Raw genomic sequence first — 13,149 nt, forward strand, 5'->3', positions numbered from 1 at the left:
TGTAACCACCAACTTTATTTCAGAAAGGGGTCAAGTGCAAAAAATTATTTATTTTTTCTTAAACAAATTAACAAGATAAATTTTTGAAAAATACAATACTTTTTGACAAACACTACAGGTTATTAGTGAGAATTTTTATTTTATATAAATAAAACTTTTGTTGAATGTAAACACCAATTTTATTTCAGAAAGGGGCCAAGTGCAAAAAATTATTTATTTTTTTCTTGACCAAATTAACAAGATAAATTTTTGAAAAATACAATACTTTTTGACAAACACTACAGGTTATTAGTGAGAATTTTTATTTTATATAAATAAAATTTTTGTTGAATGTAAACACGTTTTTTTTTGTTTTTCTCAAAAGCAGGTTTTTGTGACTTACCCCTTTCTGAAATAAACGATTCAATTAATACACAAACTAGACTGGGTCACGGAAAGAAGGTTTTAAACAAATGGGGTAAAACAAAGGTTACTGGTTTAACTGTGCTCACAAGTTACGGCTACTTTTTGAAATAAATTCTGTTAAATAGTCATATACGGTTTTATTATTTAATGACAAAAGGTAGCAAATGTTATAGGGAGGAAGGATTATATATGTTTGATTAAATTTTTTATTAAGTCATCAGTTTGTTGTATACATTTTGTACATTCAAAGAAAATATGGTTTAAATCTGCTTCTTTTTGACAATCTTCTCATAAATTGGAACTTAAAATTCTAAGTTTTGCCAGATGGGCTGGATAACACGCGTGTCTAGATCTCATTCTGATAATAGATGTAATGTATCTACGTGGGACAGAGTAATTTTTAAACCAAAATTCGCTCGGGATTGTGGGTTGTATCAGTGCATATTATTGTGAGTGGGAGTGTTGGTTATATTCATAATATTCTTGTTTCCACTGATCGTTTAGATCATTCTTGATTTATATAAATAAATCTGGAAAGCAGAGCTTATAATCTGTTTTCACACCAGAATCAATGGCTTTCTTAGCTAATATATCTACATGCTCATTATACTTTGCAATTAAAATAGACATTATCGAACAGTAAAAATGAAAATATTAAGAATTATTTAGAATCTCTAACCCCAACGGAAGCCTCAGACTACGCACTATGGAGGGCTACAAAAAAGCTTAAACAACCTCAACAGTTTAATCCTCCAATTAGAAACGGAAATAAATGGGCAAGAAATGACAAAGAAAAATCAGAAGTCTTTACTGAACACTTAAAAAAAGTATTCCATCCATACGATCCAGAGCAGCATTCTGAAGATAAAGAAATAGACGAAACACTTAATGCACCCTTCCAAATGGACCTGCCTGTAAAAAAAATTCTAGTAAGTGAAACCAGAAATATAATAATGAATGAACTTGACATTAAAAAAGCACCAGGATATGATCTTATCACAGGAAAAGTGCTTCAGGAATCAACACACAAATGCTTTAAATTACTAACATATATCTTCAATGCCGTCCTCAAACTAGGGTACTACCCAAAGATCTGGAAATTAGCACAAATAATAATGATCCCTAAACCAGGCAAAAAATTAGAAGAAGTTACCTCTTATCGACCTATTAGCTTGCTACCAACTATCTCCAAAATTTTCGAGAAAATATACGTCAAAAAGCTGAAGTCGATAACAGAAATGATGCACTTAATTCCAGACTACCAATTTGGATTCCGAAACAAACATGGCACTATCGAACAAGTACATAGAATAGTTAACAAGATTAACGATGACTTCCAACAAAAACGTTACTGTTTTGCTGCATTTATTGATATGTCACAAGCATTCGATAAAGTTTGGCATATTGGACTCTTCTACAAAATTAAGAAGCTACTTCCATATCCCCACTTCCTGTTACTAAAATCATACCTAACCAATAGATACTTCCTTGTCAGACAAAACCAAGAATACTCTTCTCTGAACGCCATAAAATCAGGGGTACCACAGGGCAGTGTACTCGGACCTATACTGTATTTGTTGTACACAAGTGATCTTCCTACTACACTGATGATTACAATAGCCACATTTGCGGACGATACAGCTGCTCTTTCTTCACACGAAGACCCAAAGATGGCATCAAGACAACTTCAAATCTGCCTTAACAAGATACAAAAATGGCTGTCGAAATGGCGCATGAAAGCTAACGAACTAAAATCTACACATGTTACATTTACACTCCGTAAAGAAACTTGTCCACCAGTACAACTTAACAACAACAATAATTTACCTCAAGCCGAAGATGTAAAATACTTGGGAATCCACCTAGACAGAAGACTAACATGGCGAAAACATATTTTCACTAAACGCAAACAGTTAGAACTAAAACTAAGCCGTCTATATTGGATTATCGGCAGAAACTCGAAGTTGTCTCTAGAAAACAAACTATTGGTCTAAAAGCCATTATAAAGCCCATTTGGACCTACGGTATCCAGCTCTGGGGAGCAGCTTCTAATAGCAACCTAAATATAATACAGAGGTTCCAAAACAAGACGATAAGGCTGATTCTTGATGCTCCATACTACGTACCCAACTACGTGATTCAACGAGACTTAGCATTTCCAACAGTGCAAGAGGTGATAAGTGAATATAGTGCAACATATCGCGAAAGAGTGTCTGAACATCCTAACGAGTTAGCCAAGCGGTTGTTTGAAGACTTACATGAACATGAAGAAAGAGGATTAAAAAAATTCAAACCAAGAGACTTAGTTAATAGGTTTAAGTAATTAGTAATGTACATATCTTTGTAAATAATAACATATTGTAAATATTAGAGGTAATGCCACAAAGTTAGCAATAGCTACATTATAAAACAGGGTGCTTAATGGAGCATCCTGTACATGTCATAATCATTTATCAACAAAGACGCTTATTGTCATTACTGATAGATTGCAGAATAAAAGAGTTAAAAAAAAATTATACTCGAGCCCTATGTGAGCTTTAATCCACAAAAATCTAACTGTTCTTTGCTCATGGAGTAATTCAAAAATAATTTTTTTGATTAGAAGAATGTAAATATTTGTGTTTTTGCTGGGTAAAAACATATTCTCAATGACTAAAAGAACCGACAAAGAACCAGACGCAATTGTTGCGGAGCTGTCATTGGAACTCTTAAAATATTTTAATGCTTCATAAATGGTTATCGTCTTAATTATTTTAACTGTACTAATATCCGTCGAGTAATTCTGAATGATTAATAGGTTGCTAAAACATTTTATCTGTAGAGGCTTCTGGAATGTCTTAAAAATATCTAATTTAATTGATAAAATGCGCTTATCCCACCGATCTTCGCTTCGACTTATACGCAGAACTTTCGAAACGCGGTGAGGCTACTATCTCCCGAATTAATATTGATGACGCGCTGTAGCCTCTTAAGTAAAAAAATAAAATAGTAGATAAATATCAACGAAAAATTTGGCATATTCATAAATAATTTTCATCTGTTACAAAAAACACCTACATTTTTTTGGCATAATATTAATGGACATGTAGCGTGGACAGAATCTAAGCTACTTAGGGATAGGGATACACCAATTATATCTATCTAGAGAAAGTTTTTGGGGTGGTCTAACGATAGTTTTTAGAAAGTGTGCACCCAAAAATGCGTAATAAATTAGACTATACTGACCTCCTAAGCCAAAATGACGTAACTATTTTCGCATCAAATTTAATGAGTGAAACAGACGTGTCTCACATGAAGCCGCTTCAAAATAGCACCTATTTTGATACAAATTCTTGAGGAGGCTAAGATGATGATGATGTTATTAATTTGCATCTCAGTATCAATGTTAGAAAGACCAGAACCGGAAGATTGTTGACATATGCGTCACTATTAGTACGTAAAAAACACAAAAAATCAAATTCTGTTGCTACGTCATTCGTATTCATCTCAAAGCTGCTTCTAATCCTAATACATTTTTATTAAAATCGTTGTACACATATTATAATGGGAAAACCAAGTAAATCGCTTCATAGAAGAAAATATAAGAAGGAACCTTATTATATTCATAATTCATCATTGGTGACATGTAAAACCATAATCTTGCAATTCATATTTTCTACGTAGTCCATTCTGAAGTACTTTTTAAAAATACTACTAGTAATTGATTTCAAAGAATGAATTCCTAGATTAGTTATAATAACTTTTACATCTTCCTCTAAAGTACAAAAAAAACGAATTAGAACCAACCTTTCTCACTAACCTCTCATTCAGAAACGGAATATTTTGTCCTCAGCACTTCAAAAATATTTACCTCTAAGAACCACACGCACCTCACTGCCTAATACAAGAGTACTACCTGGACTGGTTCATACTTAAAAGCCACAATCCAGTTTCTTTAAAAAATAAGCAAAACGTTGAACTTAGCGTTAGGGATGTTAACCCTATAAGTACCGTTAAAGACAGATCCGGCTTAAGATTAAAATACTGGCAGTACGCAGATTGAATATAATATTAATGTATTATATTAGGGTGTTTCATTAAGAATTGATTAACGTATTGTGCCGTTTCATTTTTAATTTCAAATATCTCGAGAAAAATAAAATTACTTCATCTACTCTGTAACCAAGTACGGTATTCTAAACAATGGCCTGAAGACTGGACAAAATCTACAATAACAACAATTCATAAAAGAGGCAGCTTCCATAAATGCGACAATTATAGAACTATTTCTGTCATATCACATGCCAGTAAAATATTGCTACATATAATCAATGAGAGACTAAAAACATTCCTCCAAAGAGAAATTCCACAAGAGCAAACTGGATTTACCAAAGGCAGAGGTACTCAAGAACACCTGTTAAATATAAGATAGATAATCGAAAAATCTAGGGAATTCAATATTCCACTGTACATATGCTTTATAGATTATCGTAAGGCATTCGACAGGGTCAAGTGGAGACACTTATGGCGAATACTAAAAGAAGTAAGCGTACCCCAACACCTTATTTCGCTTATAACTGAACTATACGAACACACTACTGGATCAGTTAAAATGCTTGACACACTTTCAAACGAATTTCTCCAAAATTATTCAATATATATGGAGAGCATATTATGAGAAGAGCACTTGAAGGACGGGAAAAGGCATCTCAATAAATGGTCATAAAATAAACAACCTACATTTCGCAGATGACACAGCCCTTCTTGCAAATAGTCAAGCAGAGCTGATTGATTTTATACGACTGATATTTGGTCTGCAATTAAACATATCAAAGACAAAGATCATGATTAGGGATTGCAATCCAGCAGCATTTTCAATCCAGCTGGATTTTTGCAAGATTGGTCTAAATCCAGCTGGATTCAGCAAAATATGGAATCAAAATAAAAACACGATTTTAATGTTTTTTTGTCTGTATTCTAAATTTTTAAACAACAGAAATATAAATTATTTTGTTTTTGGAAGACCAAGTTTTGAAAAAACCTATTTTATCTATCCCCTAACCTAATTCGCACAGAACTGTACATATTATAACCGGTTGCAGAAAAAGCCCTTTATGCCTCTATGCTGGTCGGTTTTAAGGTCATCAAATAGTCATAGACCATGGACAAATGATCGCCTTTCACTCCATCTGCCTCATAAACGGCTATTTCCTTTTCCAAAATCTTTTCGTAATCTTTTAGAAAACCAGTTTTCTTTGGTTATAAAAGTTTTCTCATTATCGATTCAATTCAATCTCAAGTTCAAGCTCCGGATTAGTTGACCCATCTTCTTCCATTATGTCCTCTTGCACTGTTTCCACAATCACTTGTTTATTTATACGACTCAACAAAATTTTCATCTCTTGTCGCATTGCATTCTTTTTTGGCATGCGGAAAAAACCAGGATTGTTTAGTCCTTCGTCATACTTTTTTGGATTCTATAAGTACACGATAATGTACATGTAATTTCAGAGAGGCGCCGTTCCGCGATTCTGTTGCGTAATGCTTCCGATGGATTGGCACTAAAGCTAGAGTCCTGACTATTTTGTTTGTATAAGACAAATTTCATGGTTGTGTCGGCCGTTATCAAAGTGGACTCTCTTCTGCAAAGAGCTTCTACTACAGCCACTTTCACCAGTTAAAGAGTGGCGATCAACTCATTGATTATTGACCACTCGCCACTCAGCAGAGAATATTATCGCAATCTATCAACGATTTATCGATGCAAACTTTTAGGCTGTAGAAACTTTCCAGATACTGAGGAGCTACTGCTAGCGCGATATAATGGCAAGTTGCCGACTCACGGCTTTGAATAAAGAGCCTAATGAAGACATTTTTTTTTATTTAAAATTATTTTGCAATCTGTTGAGTGTCAACAATAAACAAAAGTAATTACATTGACTAAGGACAAGGAAGATTTTACCCACTGGCAAAATCAAAGTACAATTTTTATAAAGTTGTGTACAAAATAATTACATTTCATAACTACTAACTCATTAGTTTAAAAGTTTACTCTAAATGGTAAGTCCAATGGTTTGAACCTCTTTAACCTACGCTGTTCTTGGGAATTGTCTAGGAGGTTAAGTGCAAACTGGTTTTTATGATCCTCCAACTTGGCAATGTAAGCAGCGCTACGTTTTGTGATGACTTCTTGTACCGTATCAGTTTTAAGGTCTCGATGAATAATTCTGTTGTTGATGTACCAAGGTGCATTAGTGATGGTTCTGAGGGTTTTTGATTGGAAGCGTTGGATGATTTCGATGTTGGAGTGACTGGCTGTTCCCCATAGTTCCAACCCATATGTCCAGATTGGCATAAGTATTGCCTTATAGAGCAGCAATTTATTATTCAGAGATAGTCTTGATGAACGGCCCATTAACCAATACATATTTCTGAATTGGAGACCTAGTTGCTTTCTCTTGGTCCAGATATGTTTCCTCCATGTGAGACTTCTGTCCAAATGAATACCAAGATATTTTACCTCGTTGGCTGATGGTAATTGGTGATTGTTTAAAGTTACAGGAGGACAAGTTCCTCTTCGTGTTGTAAATGTAACTTGAATAGATTTTCCTTCATTCACTTTAATTTTCCATTCCAAAAACCAAATTTGTACTCTGTCTAGATACGCTTGAAGGATATGCGAGGCATAAATAGGGTCTGTGTGTGAGACTAGGATTGCAGTATCGTCGGCAAATGTTCCTAGCATCATTTCTTCTGTAAGTGGTCTCTCCTCTAGTGGTTCCTGAAGAGGTGGAGGTATATCTGCGGTAAACAAGAGATACAAGGTAGGTCCCAGTACGCTACCCTGTGGTACGCCAGCTTTGATAGAATAGAGTTTGGAAATTGCATCTTGGTATTTAATAAAGTAACACCTACTTGACAACAGCCACTTTCACCAGTTAAAGAGTGGCGATCAACTCATTGATTATTGACCACTCGCCACTCAGCAGAGAATATTATCGCAATCTATCAACGCTTTATCGATGCAAACTTTTAGGCTGTAGAAACTTTCCAGATACTGAGGAGCTACTGCTAGCGCGATATAATGGCAAGTTGCCGACTCACGGCTTTGAATAAAGAGCCTAATGAAGACATTAAGTAACCTATATTTCGAGTTTGACACGTTTGCGGATCCGCGCTGCTGGATCCAGCACGGTTTGCTGGATCCCGCATGTAAAAAAAAGCGCTGGATCCAGCTGGATTGCTGGATGCTGGATCCAGCAATTGCAATCTCTAATCATGACAGTGGATAGACTACATAGCAATCATCCACACATAACCACAATTGATCGGTTTGAGGTGTGAGCTCATACTTATATCTGGAATCATTAATCGCAAACACAGGGTCACTACACGAAGAAATAAAAAGGTAGATGTGATCTAGCAAAAGTCGCCACAGCAAAAATAACCATAATATGGAAGGACTGTCAAATTTCAAGAGTGTTAAAGATGAGGTTGATCAACTGCTTAATATTCCCAATACTGACCTACGGATGTGAATCTTGGACTCTGAAAAATTCGGAAAGAAGAAAGATAGACGCCTCTGAAATGTTCTGTTGAAGACGAATGCTACGAATTCCTTGGACCAACCATAGAACAAATAATTCAATTTTAAGAGAGCTAAAAGTTAGCCAACGACTCTCCAGTAAAGTCCATCTCCAACAATTAAAATACTTTGGACATGTTATGAGAGCAAACACAGAAAACATGGAAAGACTCATTATACAATGAAAGGTGGAAGGCCGAAGATCACGAGGAAGATCCCCAACAAGATGGATCGATCAAATGATATGAATATACAAAAGAACTATGCATGGGTTAAAAGTAATGACCAGAGACAGAGATCTTTGGAGACGGACAATACACGACATCACGTCGACCACTACACTCCGTCCGGGGAGCCAGGATTGAAGAGAGAGATCTCGAGAAAAAATGACTGTACCGTTACCAATGAAGAGTATATTATTTACATAAAAAGTATTGGAGAATAGAAAAATTGTTTTAAAATAGTAATCCCCCAGTGACGTAATATTTGGTAAAGGTCAACCATTCACTATCCCCTATCGTATGCTTTTGGGCCAAATCTTAATATTTTGAGGTCTAGAATCTGCAACTCAGATAATGGACATTCTTAATGAAACACCCTCACTCTACCCTGTATTGCTCTAATCTTGTTTCTATGAGCTGAAATGGTTTTAAAGTCCATCAGTAGGGTGCTAACCTGACTGTAGTATCGGCCGACCGCGCAAAAGATGGAGTGACAACCTTCCATAGAGGTATTAATCCGTCAATGAACAAGATTATAAAGAAGAAGAAGAAGAAGATATTGCTCTAATGCTACTTTTACCGCCTATTTTGGAATAAAACGCGCGATATAAAGGAGAGCAAAAGAAAGAAGATAAAAGCAAAGATACTTCGATTGAAAATTATTGAAAACTCAGTTTTTATGACAGCTAATAATACAGAACGTAACATAAACCGTTTCAAATTTACCGACCAACAGACAAACCGACATGGAAGGGAAGACAATAAAGAAACAAACGCTTATATTATTATGGTATTTAACAATAAAACACTGAAAACGTTTGTTTTCTATACTTCCACAAAATTTATTACAACAAATTACAAATTTATTACAGAGTGCCTTTCTCAAGTGATATAGTTTACAATGTGTTTGCCTTTTTAAGTCTTTAACTGAAGAGGTTGAGGAGTAGGGAGCTGTTTATCTCGAGTTGGTCATTCAGAATTATATCTGTATTTTTCAGTTTATTAATTTCCATAGATTCTAAAAAAGATAGCTTAAGGCTTTTATTTTGAATATGCAGAATTTGAAACTCTTCATTGAAAGAATGATTATGATCTAGAAGGTGAAGTGCGTATGTAGAAGTATCTGTTTTTCTATTGTTGAAAGCCCTTTTGTGTTCTGCTATCCGTTTGTCAAAAGTTCTGCCAGTTTGACCGATGTACGTTTTCGGACAGTCACCACAAGTTAGTTTGTATACACCACTCTGTAGTTGCTTTCTCTTTCGGCTTTTATTGTTCTTAATATATTTGCTTAAGTTGTTGCTAGTTCTGAAAGCTGGTGTTATTCCTTTCTTTTTTATGTATCTTGAAAACGACACTCTGCCGAAACAGCTGTAGTCACATAGTTGTAATAAATTTTGTGGAAGTATAGAAAACAAACATTTTCAGTGTTTTATTGTTAGATAAAATGAACTTCCATCAAGTAACGGTCGAATCCATCAATTATTATGGTATTCATTGATCTTAAAAAAGTTTATGATAAAGTTTCTCGAGATATTATGTTGTATGCAGTTAATAAGAAAGGAGTCTCCTGTTAATATGCACATATTGTGAGAGGCCTGTATGAGAGAGTAACAATTAGTGTTAGGACAGATGTGGAAGAGACTGAAAAATTTCAGGTGAAAGTAGGATTGCACCAAGGGTCGGTGCTTAGTTCTTATTTTTAATGCCATTAGTTTTGGATCAGATAACAGCGAAACTATGGATAACATTCCCTGTATGCTAATGTAGTGGTAGTAGCAAATAGTGAAGGCCACTTGGAAGACAAAATGGAACAGTATAAACAAGCTTTTTCGGAAAAAGGTTTAAAACTTTTGGAAAAAAAGGAAAAAAATTTGTATTTGGAATTTTCATTTAAAGAGACTAAATATTGCTAGTTACAAATAAAATGATATCTTTGGAAGATGAAATTATTGCAAAAAGAAATAATTTTAAGTACCTAGAATCGGTATTACAAAGTAATGGGGAAATAGATAAAGATCTGTGCAGCATAACTAAGGTTGATTGGATGAAGTGAAAGGAAGCGAATGGTGTGTTGTGTGAGAGAAAAATTTCAATGAATTTGAAGGAAAAAATCTATAAAACAGCCATTAGAATAGATATTATGATGTATGAAAGTGAACCTTGGACAATTAAAAAGAAAGAGGAACAACGAATGCACGTGGCTGAAATGAAAATGCTTAGATATATGAGTCGAGTGATAAAAAAGGATAACATTATTATTAAGTATATTAGGGGAAGCCTAAAACGGGGTACCAATTGATGCCAAAATAAGCATAGGTTAAGATGGTTTGATCACGTTCAACGTCGAGACGTTATTCACCCAACACGAAGAATTGCTGATTTGCAGGTCTCTGAAAGGAATGGGAGAGGAAGTCCAAAGAAGACCTGAAAGGAGACGCTTAGGCAAGACATATCGGTAAAGAAGATTTATTTTTGTTGACATAAAAGCATATGGAAAAATGTAATTAGGGAAGCAGATCCGGCATAGAGATAAAGGTAAAGAGAATGATAATGATGATGATACCTGTTTACCTACTGACGATGGTGATAATCAAATACACTCTTTAAATAGGGAATACAAACTTTGAGATAGACTGTAATAAAATAATTTGATGACTTAAGACTAGAGAAGAAATAGTAATAAAAAAAGAGCAACCACTTACCAATTATTCATTCATAATTATGCAAAAATATAAATTCAGGAGCCGGCAGTATTGTAAACTTAATTTTGTTTATACAAAAATGTTAAAACCATTATAAATTACTTCATCGCTTATATAACTCATTTAGAAAAACCACAATTCACAAGAAACCAATCATACACTAGTTTTTCTTGTTATTGAACAAGTACTTAAACTACTATCAATACTATTATTTTATCATTGTTTTCAATACACACATAAACAGTTTAACAGTAAAAAACGGTAGGTATGAATAGAATATCCATTGTTGCTGATACAATACAAAGTTTAATTATATTCTTTACCTTGACTTTGCTAGAATGTTACGCAAATCAGGTTATTTTTAAGATTTTAGATTTTATCAATGAATTTTAGCAATGTAAATATTTTGGGTCAGTTGTTCTTCTTCTTCAAGTTCCTTCTTCTATCGAATGTTGGAAATTATCATGGCTGTGCTGACTCCGCTGACCGCCGCTCTAAATAGTTGAATCATAAATTAATTCATATTATCATAAATTAATATTAATATCATAAATTAATTCTTCGCATTCTCACATTTCGCTTTCCTCGAATTCTGCCTTTTAAGTTGCTATAATAAGTAAAAATACCAAGTTTTTTGTAAAAGGTATATATTAAAATACCCTAAATAAGGGTCACAATACAAAACGTTTTCGGGTTAAGGAATCCATCATCAGTGTATGACTCCTCTCTCTATTTTGATCTCACGGTTGTTCTGGTTGTCAACTCTTACCATGGCATTTTGATTTCAAATATAGATTAGATACAATTTTCATATCACGACTGTCAATACTTTTGCTTTTCAATATACCTATAAGCTTTTTATGATGAACTATATCAAATGCCTTTTTAAAGTCTACAAAACTTAAAAACATGTCCTGATTGGAAGAAAACATCTTAAGTGGGACATGAAAGTTGTATTCTGACACGAAAACTTCCTTCAACAAATATTGGAAGGAAAATATAAGAAAATCGTGGTTATGGCAGAGGACATATGATCTGGCTGCGCAACATCAAGGATTGGAGAGAACTAGACCTTCAAACCCTAATAAGGAAAGCATAGGATAGAGACGAATTTGAAGAAGTCATCTGCACCCTCTATCAGAGACGGCACCTACATAAGAAGACAAGGCCTTGAGAATACCTTTAAAAAATTTACGTATAGTTAATTTCATCAAAAAGGTAAATTTGTTGTTTTTTCTTGTTTCTTGTTGTTGTTGTTTGTTTGGGTTTATATGACTGCGGACACTAAATCCATTCGCCAATTTTACTATTTTTTATTTTATTAGTCATTTTTTCGTATCTTATCCTAAAACTAATACTAATATAACAAACAATTCTACTAATAAATAATTATTTTTGTATTTTTTTTTAATAATTTTTTATATATATATATTTTTATTAATTTTTTTCCAAATGATGTTCTCAGAGTTCCACAGCAAAAACTGCAACATTCTTCTTTAGCCCTCTACTTCATTCGAAAGCTATTTTACTATGGACTGTCCAAGTTCGTCATTCATTTTTATCTACATATTTTTTTTTTTATATTTTTTTTAATTATTATATTTTTTTTTTCTATTTTTTTTTATATATCTTTTTTATATTTTTTCTTTCTTTTTTTTTATTATTTTTTTTTATTTTTTTATTTTTTTTTTTTTTTTTTTTTTTATTTTTATTTTATTATTTTTTTTTATATTTCTTTTCTTTTTTTTTCTTTTCTTTTCTTTTCTTTTTCTTTTAACATATAACAATTTACAAGAAATACTTACTCTATATTTTACAATTACAATTTAAGCTTAATATCTAAAATATGTTTATACAATAGTCGGTATACCAACTCATTATTTTCTAATGTTAATAAATAATTTAAATTAATGGGATGGTGGACATCAGTCAAAGAATACAGTGAATTTAAAAACATATTAACTTTATTAGAGATAAGAGAACAGGTCAAAATTTTGTGTTGTAGATTGCCCAACTGTCCACAAATACATTGTGGACTATCAGCTATATTAATTTTAAATAAATATGATGGAGTAAGACAGTGGTCAAATCTCATTCTGCATATGGTTCTTATCATATCTTTTGTCGACTCCATTTTAGAAAACCAAGGTTTATCCGTTATATAGTTTCTGATTGATCTGTAGTGGTTTCCTGTATTTACGTTTTCATCAATATACCTTTCTTTCCATTCTTTCTTAATCTCTTTGAATAAATTTGA

General features: G+C 33.3%; 1 protein-coding gene across 2 annotated transcripts in view; it reads right to left on the bottom strand.

Annotated features, from left to right (window-relative positions):
• Positions 1 to 13,149, bottom strand: part of LOC114324226 (uncharacterized) — a 117,774-nt gene that overhangs the window by 77,085 nt on the left and 27,540 nt on the right. The window contains exon 1 of one of the 2 annotated variants that reach the window (XM_028272006.2): positions 10,893 to 11,106. The exons of the other annotated variant lie outside the window; for it this stretch is intronic. The gene's annotated coding sequence lies outside the window, so the exon portion shown is untranslated. Of the gene's footprint in view, positions 1 to 10,892; positions 11,107 to 13,149 lie in introns of those variants that run through there. 2 annotated transcript variants of the gene reach the window in all.

The sequence above is a fragment of the Diabrotica virgifera genome, chromosome 1 (assembly GCF_917563875.1).
Source record: "Diabrotica virgifera virgifera chromosome 1, PGI_DIABVI_V3a".
NCBI classification, from domain to species: domain Eukaryota; kingdom Metazoa; phylum Arthropoda; class Insecta; order Coleoptera; family Chrysomelidae; genus Diabrotica; species Diabrotica virgifera.